At 38.1% G+C, this 23,782-nt stretch overlaps 1 protein-coding gene across 2 annotated transcripts in view; it reads left to right on the top strand.

Moving 5' to 3' along the window:
- The first annotated feature begins 2,311 nt into the window (after positions 1–2,311).
- The window catches only part of LOC145985063 (uncharacterized), a 224,514-nt gene continuing 203,043 nt past the window's right edge, over positions 2,312–23,782 (top strand). The window contains exons 1-2 of one of the 2 annotated variants that reach the window (XM_083118619.1): positions 2,357–2,398; positions 2,431–2,447. The gene's annotated coding sequence lies outside the window, so the exon portion shown is untranslated. Of the gene's footprint in view, positions 2,448–23,782 lie in introns of both variants that reach the window. The other variant, XM_083118618.1, reaches the window with a different exon arrangement.

Raw genomic sequence — 23,782 nt, forward strand, 5'->3', positions numbered from 1 at the left:
ACTGTTACTTGTAACTAGTTACTTCCAAACACTGACGCCAATGTTATTATTCTCCTTGTTCATTAATATCAGCGGAGGGGGGTAGGAAGTTTCTACGAAATATTTTGCAAATTGACAATAGTATTGATATTGTAGATCGGTATTTCTATGTTTTGAGTGATTTTGTCAGATTATCGAATGCTGAATTATATATTGCACAATAAGATCGCTCTTCTCGTGATTGGCTGGATAATTTTAGAAATATTTGAAATTTGTAAAAAATCCGTGTTAAAAAAATCATGACATGTAACTCTTTCATAGCCTCATTTTCAGTGAAAGGTGATCAAGACTTGGGTTCCCAATATATTAAGCATCATTATGTATAGGGTGACCAGACATACCCTTTTTAAGAGTATTATACTCTTTTAGAGGTTCATATACTCTATACTCTTTTCAATTTGCAAAAATCCCCAAATATACTCTTTTCTTTGCTATTTAATTTCATTCATTATTTTACGCGTAAAAATGCCTTAAAATCCACAGCACGGAAAACGTCAAGATGTAAACAAACTGAAGTATTTACTCCTTGACTCAAGAATTTCTTATGAACAATTTCAAGAGTCATTTTCATATTCCATCAACAAGCAAAACATATTTCAAATTCATTGTAATTTAATGATAATGATTAGGGCTGAGCCGATATCACTTTGAACCGATACCGATGCCGATACTCTTACCGATTCCCACCGATACCGATACCGATACTTGAAAATTGCAATAATTAAAATTTGTTCAAAATGTTGATCAATATTGGTGTGTAAATATTCTCCTCCAATTATATGCATCAACATACCAAGAAATTTGCTTTAGAATATTCAAGAATTGCATCAGAATATTAAAATAGATATTATCTAGTCACAAAATATAGTTTTTCGTGCAAAATTAGTGTAAAATAAAAAGGAAGTTTTAATTTTGCATAATTTCCAGGATAACTAGACTGTCAAGAAATCGCGCGGGATTTTTGCGGACCCCGTGAAAGACCAAAATGCCGGAAAGTATCGACTGGTATCGTTAGCTGAATTCCAACCGATACTTTCAGATACCGATACCACTGTTATCGGCCGATACATCGGCATCGTTATCGGCTCAGTCCTAATAATGATATTTTTGAAACTTACTGTGCAATTTCAAAAGCCGTTGAAAAACATCTTGAAGATTGGGGGAAAAGAAAAGAATCAATGATGGGTAAGTGGAGGTGGAGGTCAGTGTGCAAAGATTTAGTACAGGATGGGTCAAATTTAAAAGTGATTGTGCCTCTTATAAAATTCTTGTTTACTCTGCCTGGTACAAATGTTGGTTGTGAAAGACTCTTCAGTGTTATTAAAACTTATTGGCGAGAGGAAAAAAGTACACTCATGGTGTCAACACTCGAACAAGTAATGAAAGTGAAATTCAATGTGGACATGACCTGTGAAGAGTTTGGACTGGCAATAAAGGATGATTTAAAGATACTCAAGAAAGCAAAATAATTCCAGAAGTATGAACGATGGTGCCATTGGTGAGTAAGTATTTGTAATTAGCTAATTACATTAGACCCATAAGTAATTTGAATCTGTAGAGGGTAAGCCTATTTTATAGGGGCTATAATAGAAGCAATAACAAATGGCCACCCTTATTTTCGTTTCCGTTTTATGTCTTGTGAATGCCTACCTTCAACCTATAGACTATACTCTTTTTGGTCAACAAATATCTGGTCACCCTAATTATGTACGCAAAAACGGGTGCGAGTATTTGACATTGGTGGCTTAAGTGCACACTGCACACCCATAGAACCAGGCCACCAGCCGCCACTGCATACACATACTGCTGTTGTGTCCACAAGGTTTATATATATAAATAATCCTTGGTGTCTGTCCACCCTTATCGGACAGACAAAACTTAAACACTTATTTTGTCAAGCCCCGCCCTTCGACTTCTGACGTCACAAAATTATATTTTGTATTTTTTTTATATAATTATAAGCTAACAACGAATATTTTTGGCCCTGACGTGTGAACACGAAGCGCTGGGCTTAATGAAAAAAAAAGATAAAGTTTCGTGCAATCAGATAGGCTCCTATAACAATCCCTGCGATTCCGGTTGTTCAAATATTATACCTAAACAAATGAATCTGTTGAGTGTTGACTGGTAATTGATCATTATACCTAAGCTTATCTAATCTTGTGTAAAACACGCACTTGAAGAAGATTGGGGGGTGGGGAGATTTTTCTTTACTTGAAGTCAGTTCTTTGATCGGGAAATTCCCGAATTGCAGTCGATGCAACAGCTTCCTGTGTGATTGGTCGAGGATGGAATCGATATTCCATCACGTGATAGCATCATAGCACAGCTGTTGACTTCGCAAAATACGTGTGTGTTTAGATATTCGGTTCAGAGATCTTTTTCTTACGGAGATCCGGAGCCCCAAGGTATGAAAATATAATTATAATCAAGAACGTAGGTCTTGTTATCATTTTTCGGCGATGTGTTTAATAATCTTTTCTCAAAATAGAAAACAATCAGATTGTAAATAGTGGTCTTGGTACCTTTGACCCTCTGTACCCCCTGGAGAAAGTAAAATATTTTGCATGGTTTATGAAGATTTTTGATGTTTATGAACGTTTTCAGTTGATTTTAGCTCTCGCAAATGTGTTATTGCGAAGTAAAGTACGTCCGTTACCTTAGCATGTTAGGCTACTTTACTGTGAAGCAGAACGGCCCGAAGACTTCGCACTAGTAAATATAGCACCCAAAACGACTTTCAAACAGCAGCTATAAGTTGACGTTGTTAGGTTTGGTACTGATAGTTATTTTCAGTGTTCTCCGATTTATTTACAAGAGTGTGAACTAACCAAATAAGTTTTCCGGATGAAGTAACAGCGGTTATGATGTCCCGGTCACATGGGCGGAGTTTTTTTTGCTTTGGGGGCGCCAGACTGGGAGAAGCATATGATCATGATGTGATGTACCTAAGGGTTATTGAATATCCCGTAGTTTATAAGGGGTTCGGAGGCCTTCCCCCGGAATTTTTTTTAAAAAAACAACAACTTAAAAACACTGAGTTTTAGGCGTTTTAGATTTGAAAATATTAAATTTCCTCGCTTAAGTAAACAAATATTAATTAGTATATTGGTTGTCAGTTTTAAAAGAAGCAAAACAGTACGATTATTGAATTTAGCATCTTATTATTTTTTTATTGATACAATACTCGTATTACTTTAAGAAAGTTACGGTACAATAGTAAGCTTCAGAAATTTTAGAAAAATTAAATTGAAAAGATCTTTTGATGCCTCAGCAGTAACTGTTGACTCAACACAAAGTCATTTTACGATTTTCTTTCTTCAAACTGTACACATTAATCAAATCATCTAAGACCCGCTATTGTGGCACAATTATCGCACATGACATCATGCCAAACGAGATTTGCGGTATGGCTTCATAACAAAAATGTAGTAATTGAACTTAATCATGTGTTATTTTTTTAATCTTCTTTAAGTTGGGGGGCCAGGCCCCCTTTGTCCCCAGAACTCCACCTATGCCCGGTCAATGTTTGAAATTTGGATATTACGTGTGTAAGGGTAATATATTGATTTTCATAATGGCGATAGGGTAATTATGCGATATCGCCCGAACACCTCTCACTCCTTTATTTTGTTAATTTTAGCATTGATACTGACCTATTCTTCATTGTGGAAGATTCTTAACTTTTCATATTACGAGTCATTATTTGTCTTCCTTGTTCTGCTTGGGCAACAGACAATATGGCGTGCACTCGTCATGGATCATCTATGATTTTTCTTCATTTAGCCTCCACCTGCAAATGCGGAAGCTGTTGCTGCTTGTGTTTTGTCGATTTGGCGTGGGTATGCAGTGTTTCAACCTTCTTCACCGAAAAATACGTACTTTCGTGTTCATTATGTTATCACAAACCATTGTGTTTCAACCTTCTTCACTGAAAAATACGTACTTTCGTGTTCATTATGTTATCACAAACAATTGACATATAGCCCCAAAAACCATTCACAATAGCCCCACAGACCATTTCTGGCAAGGTTAGGTTGGGTTAGGTTAGGTAAGCATAGTTAAAAAAAATTCTCGTGAAAAAAAAGACACGTTTGGAAACACTGGCGAGACCGCATGACTTTCGACGCTCACACCATCTGCAGATACATAATGCAAACAACGGCATAATGTTGTCGCTTTACAGAAAATGCAAGTTCCTTACATAAAAAGTGATTATTTCTTGTTCTGCAGCATTCTATGGTGAAGTTTTCAGTTTCCGCGAAAGAAAATACCTTGAAGAACTTCGACAGTGCTACAGAAACTGATTTCAGTAAGTAGTTTCTCCTGTAAATTTGAAGAAATCCGTTCGGGCGATATCGCATATTTACCAGCGATATTTCTCCGGAGAGAAGTGAGGAAGCCATGTTTTGTGGAATGTAGCCACTGAGTTGCGCTGATTTTAAGTGTGGCAACACTGTATCCACCATTGGATTGTATACACTACAGACTTTGAAGGTAAGCTTAGTGTTATTTGAAGTATGTTTACCTAACCTAACGTTACATGAAATATTCAAGTTACAGACGTGACCGGGAAATTGTAATGTCAGATTCATGTTCAGGAGGCCTCCGGTAGAAAGTATAAAAAATTTCAAACAAATCGGGGAACACTCCCATCATCTTCAATTAAGCCACAGTTTTTACTAACAAATAGCGACGAAAATACTCAGAAATTACAGGTTTTAACTCACGTGGCCGATTCTTTGGGATTAAATATCTCCGTTATTTGTGCTTTCCCAATGCTGTAACCACTTTTACATTACGTTAAACATTGAAATCTGACCATTTATAAAAACTAGACGTAATTCTCGAGGGGGTACGATCCAGAAAAATAATGCCTGTTTTGAACTACACTTGCATAGGGGTTAGAAGAACTAAAAATATTATATCGGAGACACTTTAAAATCGGATATTTTGTGTTTTGTATGCTTTGTACTTGCCAATTGTGTATTGCGGAACATATTTGAAGGTGCCATTAAGGTTTTCACACGATTAGAAACATTTTTTACACTAAAATAAGCCATTTCTCGAAGTGTTACGGAACGCATGTCATGGTGCAAGCCCCACAAACCATTCACAGATAGCCCCAAAAACCATTCATGCATAGCCTCAAAAACTATTCCCGAATAGCCCCATGGACCATTGACAGAAGGTTAGGTTAGGTTCATTTAGGTTAGGCAAACATAGTTAAAAAACGGCGTGGTTACATTTTCGCTTAAATTGAAGCAATGGGAATTGATTTCTGGCTGAAATAGATTGAAAGGTGAAAGAAAATACCTCAAAGAACTTCGACAATGCTACAGAAACTGATTTCCGTAAGTAGTTTCTCCTGTAAATATGAAGAAAAGTGTCTCCGATATAACAAACTGTTACCAAAATTTAAAAAAGGCCAAGCAACCAGTGCTGGATCATTCGGTATGGACTGACTCATATACATTCTAAACAAAATCTCTGGTCTTGGCACAATTTCTGTGAGCTAAAAGTGGATGAACACCATGCCTCTCCCACATATTCAACATTTCTAACTATAATATGTGTACTAAAATTAGTGGTAATTTGTGAGTATTTTAGGGTCATTTGTCAAAAATATAACTGTGTGCCAATGAAAGAATGGTTCGTCTTTTTCATCACAACATATTATTTATTTGAAGATTTTTCTACTTTCTGAGAAAGTAATATTGGTAATACAAGTTATTTTAGTTAGGACTGGCCTTCTCCTCTCCAACAATACGTAAATCATCACAATACTCCACATAGTTTCCGAGATATAACATATTTTGTGTCACGTGGTGCATTCGTTCGTCCACCCAATTTCTGAAAAACTTCCAATATATTTGTTGGACAAGTCTAATATTACACATTTGTGATATTGGATCAAGTATCTAATCAGAAAAAAATGGAAGCAAATCAATGACTATGGAGCTACCTGTTCTGGGTGATTTCACGTGAAATGACGCATAGGTATGCAAGTTTGAGCAATACAAATTATTTAAAAGCACTTAAGACTGATTGATTGAGTTGGTATTTTAAGTCCACTTTATACACAGTAAGGCTAATCGGGTCTGGACCTACAGTTTAAAGTGGGATTCGAATCACTATGTGCCTCCATATATGTGTTATGTATATAATCATTAACTTCCTTTTCAAATTGTAGTAGTGGCCAATTTATATATATATATATACATTGATAGATTTATGCACCTTTAGAGTAGGGTGTATCATTCCTTGAGCTAGGATAAATTATGTAAACACACCTTTTCAGTCTATTCCCAATGTTCGAACAAAAGCCCCTGTCCTAGGGATTTCCACTTCGAGGACGACATTTAATAATGCAACTGACGAAATATGTAAATGTATTTAAAGATTGTTCTATCACTGCTGAAACTTCATCTGAAGTAGATATTTGTTTTATTCTCGACAAATTGTAGGTTTGTACACATGGAAAATTTCCGTCGTCTACCAGAACTTCAATCAGATGAACACGAGTGCCTTTTTTCATTACAATATTTTGCTAGGAGTTTTAATTTCCTTTTCCCACTGAAAATAGTGGTGCTTCACACATGCCAACTGTATTTGTGTTAGTGTTGCAAGATTGTAACACTATTTTTAAAATGATCAAAAGCAAAATGAATATAAGTCACTCCAAGAGTACGGTTTTATCTCTGATCCCTATCCAACTGTCTGGTACAGTGTTGCCTCTTGTTGTTTCGTTCCAGAACTCACTGGATGGCAATGACATGTGGTGATCTCAGCACTTGGGGGTAGCAACTGATTATGGCTTTAAAGCTTCACGTATCCCCCTTTCCCCACCAAGACCAAAGTGCATGGAACACGAAAATGTCTTGTTCACACTGCATGAGGAAAAGTGCTTCAAGTTTATTAGTGGATAGACTATTACATAGTTTTGTTTTTATTATCTTTAATTTAAAAAAAACTCTTTCACAGCTTACTTGTCTGAGTGAAATTGTAAGGATATTATTATAAAACAGATACAGTTCAGTGTATTGCAAGGAATACACATTATACTCAGGAATAACGCTGTGTGCACTCTCGATACAGTTGTATCTTTTACTCGCACACATCCTCTCACCTTCTACCTGATCCATTTCTTCAAATTTCATTCCATGTTCACTAACTTGTCATCACTGTCAGACTGGTAATTTTCTTCCACTGCCTCTGCATATGAGGGTGGATCAAATGAAAACGGAACAGGGGCCACAGAATGAAATCAACAAGGTTTATTTCAAACATGATCTCCAAAATTACAACATGATCTCCAAAATTACACAAGCACGTATCCCACTGTTTCACCAAGCGGTGAATACCCTTCTCGTAGAACTCCTTTGGATGAGATCTGAACCAGTTGCGAACATTGACCATGACTTCATTGTCCGAGTGGAAGCGCCGACCCTTCAGTGCCTTTTTCAACGGACCAACGATATGGAAGTTGCATGGTGATAGATCAGGGATGTACAGTGGGTGTTCCGACACTGTCCACGCAAACGTCGCCCGCGTGTTCTTTGTAACAACTGGCATATGTGGTCGCGCGTTTTCATGCAGCAAAACCACTCCAAAAGACAACAGGCCGTGCTGTTTGGTCTTGATTGCTGCTTCCAAAGGGTGGAGGGTACTGCAGTGACAAGCAGCATTGAGCATTAGACCATGGTCCAGGAACTCAAGGAGTCCAACTCCTTCTGCCACTAAAAAATGAATAACATCACGTTGCTCTTCTTTGCTGGCAAACATTCCGCTGCCACAGGTAGAGCACTGACTGCCTGCCTGTTTGCCTTCTCAGACAAGAATTATACTGCTGCCGGACTGCCTACGCATATCACGCGTGACTATCTAGGGCGAGTCCATTATGCAGTAGGGGTTTCCTTCCTTACCTCCTGCCCCACCTCTGGGTTGTCGCCACAGACACAAATAAAGATAACCCAATACATCCACTGTTCCGTTTTAATTTAATCCACCCTAATATTTGAGGCCAGATGGCGAATAATGTTCATTTCTCCTGTCGCTGAGGTAAACATGTCCATTCAATGTGTCTTTTGTTGTGTGAAGGAAACACACTCATATAGCGAAATCATATCACCTGTTTGCCTTAATGTTACAACTGACCTGCCAAGGATATTTTTACTGCATCCAATTCCTTGCAAACAAACAAGCTTAAATAATCAATTAGTAGGGTGCTAAAATTTTCACAAGACAAGCATGGCATGACTGTAGGACCAGACCGAAAACTACACGACTCTAGTGAAATTTGTTAGCCCTTCTTTTTGCAATTTTAACATCACGTGAAGGTATTTTCTAACAGTGTGAGATAATATTTTATCTACAAAATAAAAATATTTTATTATTTTATATGAAATTACTTACTTAAAATTTTAACAAGCAGAATGGAACTGACAATTAGCGTGATTGTGAACTGTGTACTTCCTCTATTAGCCTGACACAAGGTTATTCCCTTCCACTATTGTTTATTACATTTGTTTGGTCTGATGTATAGTTCAATTGTGACATTTGTTTAGCGATTGGTTTCATAACCTCACTGAAAGGTTTCTTGATCAGAATTCTTCCTTCTTGCTCATACAAAGTAAAGTAAATCGAAATGGGTAGATTTTGGCCACCCAATTCACCGGACATGAATCCAATAGAAAATCTATGGCACATAATGACAAGCGTTTCCTGAAAAAGAACTTCTGTAATCAACGGGAGCTCATTGAGCCACTTGTTAATATCTGGTACCGAGAAATTGATTCTGAAACATGTTCCTGTTTAGTTGCTAGCATGCCTCGTTGACTTTGAAGCATTACGAAAAGCAAAAACTGAACATACGAAATACTGACTTCGGCCAAAGAGATGAAATCATATATTATTGTACTGGAATTAGGTTTGGTGATACTGTATTTGTTTCTCTTATGTATAGGTTAAATCGCATTTACTATACAGTAATCCGGCAGATATCAGACCAGAGGACTGCCGGATTAACGAAAACGCAGAATTAGTAGAGGTTCATTGAAAAAAAATGCATTAATAGCAAAACCTATGTTTATTGCACAAAATATGTATGTTTGTAGAGGCAGTAACTTGTTTTCCCTTTCACGCTCCCCACTCGCTCAAAGCCAGACTACTGGAGGGGCCAGATTGGCGAAGTTCCGGATTATAGAGGGACCACTGTATTTCTTGAAAAATGTAATATACTCTACATTTGCAATAAAAAATGGAGCGAATTTACAATATAGAGATATTCTCCAATTTTGGTAATATTTCGCATACTCACTAATTTAGGCCTCACAACCACGAATATGAAATTAAAATTTTGGGGGTCACGTCTAGAAATCGGAAATATGTAGAATTGCTCATTTGCGATCTATCGTTTCACAACGAAATATACATATTCCTGATATACTACAACCACAAATGTTAACTGTTTGCCTAACCCAACTTCAACTAACCTAACCTTCCTGTAAATGGTGTGTGGGGCTATTCGCCAATGGTGCATGACCTATGCGTGCATGGTTCTACAACCCCAGATTTTAACTGTTTACCTAACCTAACCTTCCTGTAAATGGTGCATGGGGCTATTCGCGAATGGTGCATGACCTATGCATGCTGGTTCTACGATCCCAAATTGTAACTTTGTTTGCCTAACCCAACTGCAACTAACCTAACCTTCCTGTGAATGGTACACTTTTGTAGCACGTAACTGGTGAAGAGACATTTTAAATCAAAGGAACTGAATCACCATTTTCAAACTTACCTCTAATTAAAATCTGCATTCCACATGCTGACAATTTCAAAGCGTGCCCGCGTGGACACATGTAACTACCTCCTTCGGCAGAACACCAAATTCCATCAATTTGTTAACCAAACCACGACCATCCTCTTCTACACTCCACTTATATAACTGTAGCACATTAACAATCTTTTCATTTCTCTCCACCATTCTTCCACGACCAATGCTGTGAACCAAAGAGAATCGCTCTGAACAGCGTCGCAACGCTCTAGACAGTGGAACAGACGTTGATCGTCATTTCTTCACATCATGAAACATGGTTGCTAGGTTTGTTTATGGGGGATCATCACGATAATTAACAACGTTATTTTACAAGTTCTACAACTCAATATGCAATTTAAACACGTTACCCCCAAATATTATGTGCATATATGTAAGTACGACTGCATATTTAGTGAGTATAACAACTGGTAAACTAATTACAGAATATCTATATTGTAAATTCTTACCTAAAAAATATACATAACAAAAAATATAATATACTCTATCTACATTTGCAATAAAAATATACATAGCAAAGAATTAACATAATTTGGGTGACAATAGTAATAATAATAATAATGTGCAAAAGTGTAGAAAATTATAAGAACTCCCTCCTTCATCTACGTAGTATGTACTTTAGAGTATCACACACTAACTGTTGTAAATATTACATTGTTGAAATAAATCCACAAATGAAGAAATACTGCTGCAAAGATAATATTAGATTCTATCACTAGGAGCGAATCTTTTTTGCCGTGAAGTGTACTTAAGATCAGTATGCTAATACAAGTGAGATTTAGATCCCAAAGTAACTTATTATTGAAATGACTGGATACAGGGCCACCATTAGGGGACGCGAGGTCCTGTGCGAACTATATCCGTGATGCCATTGTGTTATGTAATGTTAAAATATCGATAACAACCGTTTCTCGTAAAATTCTTCTCTAGTGCCAACCTGGTTATTAGAATTATGTAATTATTACCTATTGTTAAGCACGCGTTTGCAGTATCGCCGTTTAGCACTAATAAAATTTAAAATTTGGCAACCAGCTTTTCTTAATGACTGCTGATTGAGACCTTGTTTTAGTGATACAAGCCCTAGAAAAAAAAATGTTATCCTGTGTGTTCGCAGCCATGTATTGTAAATTTTCCCTTCTTGTTGATATGTATTTTTTCTGCCAGAAAGCGCACTAAATATGGAAAAGGGGTCATGATAGCAAGAGCCGGAGCCAGGGGGTGGCAACCAGTGATGTGCATCTACGCATAAACAACAAGTGTCCACATTCTACGTGTAGACAATGTAGACTATGTAATCTACGTCAATGACATAATAAAGGTAGACAACATGGTGCTCGGCGTTCTTCATGCAAGGCATGTGCATATTTCTAGAAGCAGCAACCAGCATCAGCAGGTGGAAATAAACACAGTCAAAAAAGTTTTGCATCAGAACGGAAAATGACAAAACATGTATGAAGCACAAGGTTTATTGCCAACGACAGTGGGAATACAAAAGAAAAAATGAAGAACAAGACATGTTGAATGAAAAGGGAACAGAAAACTACAATTTTCTCAGAAATGTGTTTAAAACTAAAATGGCACAATTCATGATGGAGGCGAAAGAACAAAGAACTGTCACAAGAAGACTGTTCGTCATAGCGGATCCATCAGAAACATTGTCTACCACCTGGTGTGTCCTCCCCTGGCTGTAAGAAGGTCTTGAACACGTTATGGCATACTGAGGATGAGACGATCAAGGTGATCTTGCGGTAAGCGATCCCATTCGTCCTGTGCTGCAAGAAGAACTTAACGATGATTGGTGGGAGCCCCAGAACGGTTTGCAATGGCATTTTTTAGCATTGCCCATGCATGTTCGATGCAACTTTGTGCTGGCCAGAGCATGCGACGGATATTCGCCGCCTGCAGATTATTGTGCACCATCTGTGCGCGGTGTGGACGGGCATTGTCATCCACCAAGACAAATTCGTCACCAATTTCCTGATGAAATGGTTCCACAGTCATCTGGAGAATGTCCCTGACATAACGAACAGCTGTTTGTGTCCCTCTAATTGGAATTAGGGACATTTGACGTCCGAGCATGATCCCTGCCCACACCATGATTCCTCCTCCTTGGTATGGATGAACCCCTGGACACCACGAAGCTGCTCCTGCAGTCCAGGGCCTTGCCACACCCATCCTCTTCGTGAATCTGGCCTTAGACAGAGCCTACATTCATCGGTGAAGAGCACATGAGCCCCATGACCGGGTCCCCAATTTTGATGTGCACAGGCCCAATGCACACGGTATCGCTGATGTCGTCGCAACAGGTACTGGCACTGGAGAGGTCTTCTGGGACGTAAACCACTTTCTCGGAGTCTGTTATGACAGTTTGGTTTGACACACACACACCAGAGGCTGCCTGGAGGGCATGAGTGATGTTCCTTGCTGTCATAGTATTCTGTCACCGAGCTGAGAGTCGTACATAGCAGTCTAGTGCTGGTGTTGTGACCCGTGGACGACCTGCTACTGTTCCTGTGTTTGTATACCACCTCCAGGTCCTACAGACATCGCTTTGCGCCACTCCAACAGCCCTAGCTACAGCCTGTTCTGACATGGCAGTCTGCAGTAGCGTGATGGTCCTAGCCTGATCAAACTGCATTATTGTACGCCTAGGCATGCCTTGCACACAGCTGCACTCGCTCGCCTTCGCTAACTGGACACAAGGAACACCTAACCAACCTTCACCGATTACTGTGGTGCTACGCTCGAACACACGCATGCGTTTACCGACTCCGGTAGTCGTCTGTGGTGATTTTTATTGCACGTCGACCGCGTTACTTCGCACAATGGGCTCTGCTTCATCGTTTCTTGTCTGCTTTGGCATGTTGCGAACGCTATTTTCATCACTTCTCGGGTGATGCAAAACTTTTTTGACTGTGTTTAGAAAGCATGGAGTATTCCACTGTCCAGAAATAATTGTTTGAAGTGTTTATTTACATTCAACCAAGTCACTAGGTATTAATTGAACTGCAAAATAAACGTGTCGTGACACGTCCAAAAAAATGTGATTTCCATAGAATTACAAGATTTGATTTACTTTTATTTCCACCATTCCACACGTGGAAAAATCTGCTTTAGAGACATGCATGCAGTAACAAGACAAAAAAATATTTTTAGCCTTCCCTTTTGTCAGTGTAAAAGGTAATGTCAGTTTTCACTATGGCTGTCGTTTGTTTTTCTTCCGATAGTCCATTTTCCTTTTGTTAGTGAAAATTCGGTAACATTGATTTCGTCGGATGGTCTTAAGTTGGTTATAGACTCAGATTACAGACTTGTTTGAATAAAAAATACTTTATCTTTCAAAGAGCACTGGGGTTTTCTTCTTTCCTGTTTATTGCATTGTCTACAGTAGACTATGTAAACTATAAGCCAATGTAATCTTCGTGTAGATTACGCATAGAAAATGCATGTCGATGTAAACTTACCCGAGGCCCCGCGCTCCAGGGGACACTGTGCTAGATAAAAATAATAGTTTGTGTGAGTTTTTTTATGAGTTTATAGGATGCTGGTGCTTCCAATTAAGTAACTAATCTGATATATTCTGCATCTTATCTTATTTTGATATACTTAAACATATCAAAAATTACTGAAACCATAAACAAAGTAGCTACTAAGTGTTCGAAATATTTGTATCAAAAATACTTAGCATATATTGTTTGATTACTTATAGAATGAAATATGATATGAAAATATTATTTTATGGAAACAATGCAAATTCACTAGTGTCAAAATTCAATGAAAAGTAAAGAAAACAATTATGTTATTGGATATGATTAAATATTGCTACTTTTTTGTTAAAGTAACAATATGATATTGAAGATTCCCGGTTTTGCAATTAAATATGTACTAGGGGTACATGAGATTGATTGAGTGATCGATTTGTTGTTTTAAGGTCCCTGTATACCCAGATAGGCTAATCGGGACTAGACCTACAATTTAAAGTGGGATATCCGAACCACCATGCCATTTGCCTCCATCTGGTATCAGACCTGGGACCCCTTGATTATAAGACAACGACGTACATCAGAATGAAAACGAAAGGAACATGTAATAATGTTTACATTATGATTTTGTAGGACACCTGTACTTCCGACTAAGAAACAATATTGAAAAAAAAAATAATTATAATTCCCGCAAATATTTTATGCTCCAGGCCCTGTAATGCAAGATTATGCTCTGCCAAATACTTAAGGACATACAGTATTCGTTTGAAGACCTCACGCTAGTGCTGCTTTTCCTGTGAAATCGACAGTTCCTGTTGCTCATCAATAGTTATTCTTTTCTGCAGTCTAAATTCACATTCGGTCCATTTTAGAAGGCATTGAATTTGACTTTCTGACCTTTCATGGTTTTGTAGTTGATATCTTAAATGCCTCCAATCATCGCAGCCTTCATTTGCCAGCATGCCCCCACCCTTCTTCCCAAACAGCTTACAACAAAAACAGAAAGTCTTATCCTTCCTCTTTGAGTACACCAACCACCTTCTGTCGACCGTTTCCCTATTTTACATAACACGCTTATAATGTCCAGTGGAAAAATATCGATTATCACCATTAATTGGGTAATCATGGTTCATGATGCAAATAGGGCCCGTTTGAATGATTGAATCAAATTCGGAACGGTTTAAAACCAACGTCCACTCACCTGGATCTAAAAGCAAAGGTGATGTGTCACCTGGCTCAGATGATGACATGAAGCATACCCCTCCTCGCGAATACAAGTAGTTCCTACATTTGGCACCTGGTTCACAGACGAGCTACATTTAAGGTCACCACCGCCACTGGTACATACGACTTGGAGTATATCGCGAACACACTCCGTAACACCACCATCATCACCATCAACACTAACACTAAAGCCAGTCTCACACGGCAGTTAGGTAGGTCTTCACTTTGCCACCCACCTCCGACTCGAAACTACCATAAGATTTTTCACGTCTTCAGTTTGCGAAGGCAGCAAAAGGGATCTCACACGATCCTTAAAATCGCATCTTTAAAAATGGCGACTGCACAAACACGGTATACCACTTCGCAAGTTTAGATGCTAATAACTGCTGAAGATTTGGGAAAATAATGTTTTCTCTTAAAATAATAAGAGAATAACATTGGCACTGTTGAAAAATGTAGCACATGTAACCCGTGGCAGTGAATGTGAGTGTATAACATATGTTACTTCAAGCTGATATACGTACCACTTTACGGACACACTTGCATAAAGTTGCATTACCCGTATATTACAATAGAAGTTGTATATTCTAATGAAACCTTTCTCGTACGGTTTTGAAATAGTCAATTAAATTACACAAACTTCACAACATTCAAAGTTTGAAAATTGTTGTGTTTACATTAACATTAAGTTACCATATTATATTTATATTTCATTGATACTTCTTTGCTCCTAAAATACTTATTAAAATTTACTTTGAACTCCATGAAGAACTAATTACAATTCATAACTTATATATGATTACAACACTAGCAGATTAATTTACTGGGATGCTACACACAGCACAGACTATTTGTTACAGCCAGCCAACAAATCAGAGAGTACATATACGTATTTGGCTGTTCAATCTTTAGATTACTTCAAAATAAAATAGTATTCGCGTCTGTTGTGAAAGTAAAATGCAATTATAATGTATAACATGTACAACATGAAAGGCACGTCGAGTTACACCATCTATTGTTGAGTGCACGGTGTTTAAAACAACTAAAGTACTCATTCATGGTGGTTGCGGTAAACGCGGTTTAAAATTACTTACGTGAAATTTAAAAGATTTCGTAATTCCGCGTTGCACAATTTAATGGTTCAATCCTATTAATTTCGAAGATCCACTGTCTTCATTCACAAAAGGGTACGCCGTACCCTTTTGTGAATGAAGACAGTGGATCTTCGAAATTAATAGGATTGAACCATTAAATTGTGCAACGCGGAATTACGAAATCTTTTAAATTTCACGTAAGTAAAGTACTCATGTACAGTAAACGTTGTCAAGTATGTATTTAAGCTGCGCCATTGTTTTGTACCTAATAACGTTTTACACGAAACGTTGTTCCTCTCGGTTGAATAGTTATCGGCTTTAAAAAATGTATAGTGATACATTGTTCACATCTTACGTGGCCGCCATTACAACTGCACTCATGACCTAGAGGTCGCTTCTGATTGGTTATGTTTCCTACTTTAGGTGCCAGGGTGCTCCTCAATTCTGATTGGTAGTTCTATGGTATTCACAATGGATTTAGAGACGGTTTCTAATTCTGTCGGGAACTGAATAAAAGAAAGCTCTCGCATGATCGTTAAGTAACGAAGCTAGAAGTCAATGGCGATGTGAGGACGTACCTAACTGCCATGTGAGACTGACTTAACACTAAAACACTTGACTTATCTACATTATTTCCGTCTATCGTGGCGAAATTTGAAACAAAAACTGTATTTACAGGCAGCGAGATTTTCTCAAAGGCACCCTTCTGACTTTTTAACAAGGCTTCTATAGGCGATTCTATACACCCGCACGCACTTATGTGTCAAACAAGAATGACTTGAAATTTGTTGACATTTCGGTATGGTTGTAAAATCCGGCAAAATCTGGAAACGTTCCTTCTCTGGGAAGGTTTGAGAGGCAATAAAAATAAATTACTCATATCTCCAGATCAGTGGCGTATCCTGGTTTTAACTAGTGGGTAATCTCCGACACTTGATTCATCCACCCACTCCTCAAGTCTCCCTGCAAATTTACCTCAACATCCATACAGGATTTATGAATATATGTGATAAAAATGTTACCTTATTGTTGCGACCACTGTCGAATAATTGTTGTGATTGCACTTGCGGTTAATCTACGTTTAGAATTTCAAATAATAAAACAAGAAAATATAATAAATCTATAAGAAAAAACCTGTAACAACGAATATGAAAGGAATAAAAACCGTCAATATTAATTGAAGTCTAAAATTCAAGTTACCCCAGTGTCCAGTTACTCGTGCATTCCCGATTTTTGTTTGTATACATGGAAGTTTAAGTTCAAGACCTGTGTACAAGAGATGTTACTGGCCTACCTACATTAACTATTTCCAATTTCTCCGGAAAAGATCCCGTTCCAAATATTTTCACACGCAAATATTGTATTATATCCATTGCTTTTAACTTCAGTAAACACAGCACTAGCACGAATACAAACCACTAACAGCTAAACAAATATTACATTTTCGAATCGCTAATAGGAAGAACAGCACAAAGCCACCTACAACACGCATTCAATTCCCTGCGCCAATCTTCTATTGTGGTTCCTTACTTCTTGACTCAGAATTAAATTCCCTATGGATGCTGAAAAATTCCCTTTCCCAGCTTTAAATTCCCTGCGATGCGCAAGGTTTTATAAGTTGGAATCATTGCTTTTTTTGTTTATATATTTTATTCATACATCTTTTATCTTTATGATCATTATTAATCTAAAGCGGGGGAAAAACAACTTAAATTAACTAATTTATGTGTACGTATATATATATAATTTATTTCTGATAGCTTTCCCTTTTAAAAATTATTCATTTCTGTGAAAGAAGTACTGGTTTTGAAGGCTACAAAGAAAGTAATCACGCATCTTAAAATACAAAAATGAAAAAAAGTAAGCATATAGTTTAATTACTTCATTAATCGATTGATTAAATTGTTATTTGACGTCGCTTTTCTGCCACTTTTGGTTAATCACTACGAGTGATGATATGACATTGATGAAGGGACATTTACCAAGAACACCCAGGCCTGTATTCGAACCCTGTAGCTCTGGCGTCGTAGGGAGCTGTGCTAACACTCCGCAACGGAGGTCGGTGTAATTTCTTGAATTTCTAGTTCAAATTTTAATTTATTTAATTACCTTCATTTTCAATATTAAAGTTTTTTTTCCTTTTACAATATCTGTTGAAATAGCAGAGATCAGTAAGACAGAAGCAAATGTAAAATGAGAATTAACACAGAATTGGTTCGCAAATGTTGTTCAGATTTCCCTGTTTCTCGCGCATTTTCAGATGTATTTTCTCTACTTTCTTTTTCAGTACGCAATTTGTGAACCCAGAATTCTGTTTTTTTTTCCGAGAAATTTCCCTGTCGTAAACAACACAGCTCCTACGATACAAAGGCCATCGGGGAAGAATGGCAGAAGAGGGCGCCACTGCCAGCCGAGGGAACGGCAAAGGCTTTGGGGTGGAGAGTGCGACCGATGGACTCTCTCCAGAAGGAGCTTACCCTTGCCACGGAATAACCGCGCCTGAGAAGCAGTGTTTCCTACCCCTCCCGTAAGGGATTTAAAGGGAGCCGGTGGAATCTCACCATGACGTCACCAGATTCCACCAGCTGGAGAAAAAACGGCTGTTCGTAAACTCCAGCCAAGTCAGCCGAAGCTGGCTACATCTGTTCTTAAACTCAATCCAAGTACGGCTAGCTCCGCCCACTTCCGGCTCCCTGACGTCACGGTGACGTATCCGGCTTACTTGGCTCGTAAGATTCGTAAGCCGTCCTCGATGCGATTGAGTTGGCTGACTGCAGACGAAAACTAGCAGAAAGCACGAGGCGACAGCTTTCAATGGCCGGCAATCATTTATTTGATGCCTTCGTAAGTCAGAAAGGCAGCTGAAGGAAAAGATGTAATTAATATTATCTTATCATTCTTTCCGTAGATGTATATATATGGGAAAAATATGCAAAAACTGGTATCCGAAGAGAAAAAAGTATAAAACAATGAAAAAGTAGTTTTTGATCTGAACTGTAATGAAATAACTATTTTTGAAACCATTTCATTTACCATAATTCAACGTTATTAGTTGGTGTTAACACACGGTATACTAAACTAAATTCACCAACTAATAAAATACTACAAAATAATTATTTTTGATGTGTAGGCATACGTATGATAATTTTTTTTCGGTTATTTTTTTGTGTCAATTTCTAAATCTTGTCAAAATATTCTATTAATTTATATTAATGTAGCCGAGCTTTATATAGAAGTGAGATTTAGTGCCATTTACACCTAATACTACTTCCAAAGAAAGTCAACTGCTTTTAAACATGCTCAAGAGTCAAGCAGACGAGACGATCCACCACGCCATAATCCATGCTGTTCGTAAACTGCAGCGTGGAACAGCTTGGCTAGTGACGTCGACATGACGTTTTGTGTGACGTCTGCTTAATCCACTCGTAAGATCTGCGCTGAGTTGGCTGGAGTTTACGAACAGCCGTAAAGCCTCACGGACATTCCGCGGCAAACGGTTGAAAACATTTTCGCGCTGGAAGCAAAGAAATATGTGACAAAGATTGGTTCGGAAGAATATTGTGAAGAAATAAAAAAACAACTTTTTAAAAAATTATAGCCGGGTCATCTCCGATTACCTAGGTGACCCAGAGTATACGCCGCTGCTCCAGATCTTTACTTCTATTTCATCTGTGGGACAATGTGCCGACCCAAGGTCCTTTGACCTGCACACTTCTTGTCTTGAAAGGCCTTTTTGGAAATGATTGAAGTCAGGGACGTAGCTAGGTTGATCAGTTTGGGGGGGGACCAAACGTAAGATTTCTTCTATGAAACTATTATAAATTAACAAACTATTTATATGCCATATAGGCCTATACTGTATACATACACACACACACACAGTCTTGGAAAGGAGCAAGGACCTCCTCGGTGGCGCATGGTAGCATTGCCACCTTGTAATCTAGGGGTTCCGGGTTCGATACCCGGTGGATGCTCTTAGTGATTCGGATCCCACTTTACCTGTAAGACCAGTCCCGATTAGTGTTACTGTGTATAAAGTGGACTTAAAACACCAACTCAATCAATCAATAAATTGGAAAGGAACATCCTTTTCTTCTGTAGCCCCCAACAGTCTACGGATATGGACTCGCGAAATCCACAGCTATTATTTGGGAAACTAAATACAGAATGAAGTCATTAACGTAATGGCTGATACACAAAGAACAATGTTATTAGTCTTTAGATTTGTAAATTTCCTCAAAGAAAATTGAGAAGTAGATAAAACCCTTTTCCATGGTTTTAGATATAAAGTGGTGCAACCAGGTTTACGAATATTGACAAGAGTGCAAATATGAAATGTGTGCATAATGAGTTCAAGCTAATCATTTCATGTATACAGTTTATAGCGGAATCGAATCCGGTATCTCTTAGTTCAAGCACGATTCTATAAGGCAGGCCCGAGTCTTCTATGGCATCTGATTGTTCACTTGAAGAATGATGACGATAAGAAATTTATGCACACGTCTAATTTCTTAAAATTAATCTTATTTGTGTGTGGAAAACTGAATATATGATGGCACTGGATAAAGCAAAGTTCCCAAATGATTACGCTCTCGTCTTTAGTTCGGCAGGTTCAACAAGGGGTCCCGGGTTTGTTTCCCGATGGAGGCACATAGCGGTTTGGATCTCACTTTAAACTGTAGGTTTAGTCCCGATTAGCCTTACTGTGCATAAAGTGGACTTAAAAACACCAGTTCGATTAATCAATCAATCGAAAGGTTCAAGGTTCGATCCCTGGTGGTCAGGCTGGGAGTCAGAATTTTATTTCGGAAGGGGCTTATCCCTTATCGGCAGCCGCCATCTAAAGGCAAAAATGTTTGGGGGGGGGGGAGGGGTAAATGCACTGAAGATGAATTTGTCGGCAATTCAATTCTTGTAAACTGAGGTTTCCTTAAATACTGCAGTCACATTTGAGTGCATAAAAGTGACAGGCAAATTATTGATTGTGCCAGCAATTGGACTGTTCTCAAACTATATTCATGCCTACTTTTCTTATTTTACGTCACTTTTCTGCTTCAGATCAATCGTAACGATGAGCATGAATGACGCTTATATAGAATTGAAGAAGGGACACTCGCAAAGGAACGTCCAAGCCCACGTCAGGATTCGAGCGAGTGCATTTTTTGAGAATTAGATATTTGAATAGTAGGAATTAAGAAAATGGGATGATATGAGAGAAGAAAAAGAACTGAACTTATCTTTAATCTCAAAATTCTTCATATTAATGCTGCTACAAACAACTCCGTGGTGCAAGAGCCATCTTAGGGGCACAGTCTGCCAATCAACTTTTCTTTGGGTGACACATGGTGAGCGCATCAAATCCCATCGCCGCTATTTTCTAGCTTTCGAGACTGGAGCTCGCTACTGCTTCTTGTCCAGTAGCTCCTTCATTGTTCTCATGATGCTGGGTTAACACTGAAATTTTGAGAGTTCGTACTGGGAATCGAACCCGGGACCACTCGCACCAAAATCTAGAGCACTAACCAATAGACTTCGCGGGAGCCCTCTTCACAGTAATAGGTACGCTTAAATTTATTTCTTTAATATAAAACAACATCCACCTAATTTCATCTAATCACCATTCATCATCGTCGCCACGATCAGGCCAGAAAACAGAGAAATGCATTTTTTATCCTTTGGGTGCCTATTTTCCTATTTGATTCAGAGGTTTTTGCTGACTACAAATCTGCATCCCTACCCATTATTCTCCAAAACAAGAGTGTCACGTGCTTTGCACTAATGGAGTACTTATGATGCAATTTTTCTTTTCACAACAATTATGTTTTTCTTCCTTCTATTTGAGTGCAACCGTGTTTGCACAAAATATGAGCAAATAACTTATTTGGAAGTGCGAGGCCCTGTGCGGTGGCACGCGTCACACACCCCTAACAGCGGCCCTGGCTGGATATAATTTTACTGATGGCTTACAAAAATTATGATCACTGGTACAGAGTCGGTACATTATGACTAAGCATTAACAAATACAAACAAGTTAGTCACAGAAAAGTTTTAAAAATATTTACCAAAAGTGAAAATATTCTTCAGTTATGGCCACCCATTTCCCCCACTTATGGCTGCCTTGTCTATGAACAAATAATGAAGTAATGCAGACGAAACACAATATGTCAAAGGTAAATAACATAGTTTTCAATGGATGAACATAGTGTAAATGTAGTTGAACAACATAAATTAACATTTCCAGACACACTCAGGTCACTCCGTAGTAAAGAAAAGAACAAAATGTCAGTTCCAAAAATAAAAGTAAGGAGAAATTTTTTTCCACACATTAGATAGTAGCTTCATATCACAAGGAAATTATATGTCTAATGCAAGTTCACTGTTCTCTGGCAATAATGTTGTATAGAAAATTACTTTTTTTTCCAGTGTGTTAACAGGACCAGGAAATGTTGTTATCCAGTGTCACCCCTCTTGTATTAGGATAGGCTCTGGCAGTTTTCCCATAATGTCATTCAAATTTATTGTTGAAAAATCATTTTCTATAATCAATGCACATCTTCTGCACATTTACACTCTTCAGGCACTGTATTTCATATTCACTTTTATTCAAAACTTTTAAAATAACAGCCACATACTGAACAATGGTGGAACGAGGAGATTTTTACCCTTTGCAACTGAATTTAACGAGAATAAAATCTCCAGTTTTCAAATTTTCAGTTGAAGATAATGTACACTCCTCTAAGTCTTCGTCAGACTCTTCTGAACATCATCAACAGAACTTCCAGTTTCCATCATCTTCAGATGAACTTGTGTCTTTTTTTGTCACAATGGAACTAGATGATTTGGACCGGTTTTGTTTTCTCTTTAGCTCCATGTTTGCTTTACGTTCTTGTTTCTGTTTTTCTTTCTCTTGTTTCTCTCTCTCTCTCCTTTTGTTCATTATGTTCAACCCGTTTGTCACTGGTTACTACACTAGGAGTGAATTCCTTCTTCCTTCTGCTGGTTGATTGTTTTGGTTGTGGCAAAATGGCAACATCTTTGAAAACTGAAACCAATGACCTTATTGGTGTCACCTGGATGTTAGTTTTAGGAGTCAACCGCGATGTAGATGCCAATGGTTGCTGCACTCTAGTACTGTTATCAGTAATCATCTGAGTAGATGATGGCGATTGTAGGTGGACTTCATTATACATTAATAAACTGCAATCATTTTCTTTAGTGGCCATAATCAAAGAATCTTTACAAACCTGCATCTAGTAATGGCCATGCAGTCTTAACTAGGGATGGCCAAAAAAATCCGGAATCCGGATTCAGAAAATGTACTATCCGGATTTCGGAGGGAGAAGAATTACGAAGGCAAAGCAGGTTCTGGAAGAATAATGGAAAACTGATTTTGATCCATATTTTCAATTGTCTCATGAATTTAACAATATACTCTAATGTACCAACCCAATGTCAAACTGTCTTCGACGTAGTACACCCTGGACTGCATTTAGCAAATTAACGAGACTATGGTGTCTGACCAGTAGAATTCTACGTGGAGCTTTTTTGTGGGTTTGTGACTGCCCCTTCGTCTGCTTCATCTTATCACAGTTGAAGACTAAAATTGGTAAACGCTGTAAGTGCCACAATAATTCAAACACCGTTTTCCACGTTAAACTGTGAAATGTGCCATGCTTTATAATGTGGTAGACGTGAAATGTGGCTGGTAGCCCTCTTAAGTAGTTCAAAGGGCATGTAAAGAGGTCACTAGTGTGAACGTTCTTATGGGCTGATGTGCTGAACAATGCGATTTCCCAACACTTTCGCTTTTATCACTTACAACGTTTACTACTTTTAGTCCTCAATTCATCCTCATCTTCGCGATTAGCCAAAAGTGGAAGAAAAGCAAAGTTAAATACAACAAATCAATCAAATCAATTAATGTAATATGTCATTCAACTAATAATAGTATAGGCTATAATTGACTATGATAAATTTCTTCTTAATTTAAAGGGATAAGATAAAATATCCCCTGTACAGTCATGGACACTTCTGGGTTGTAACGATTCCATTGAAATTTAATGGAATTGTTATAACCCAGAAGTGTCCATGACTGTACAAAGTGAAGT

Source organism: Lepisma saccharinum, chromosome 3, assembly GCF_977018435.1.
Source record: "Lepisma saccharinum chromosome 3, izLepSacc3.1, whole genome shotgun sequence".
Lineage (NCBI taxonomy): Eukaryota > Metazoa > Arthropoda > Insecta > Zygentoma > Lepismatidae > Lepisma > Lepisma saccharinum.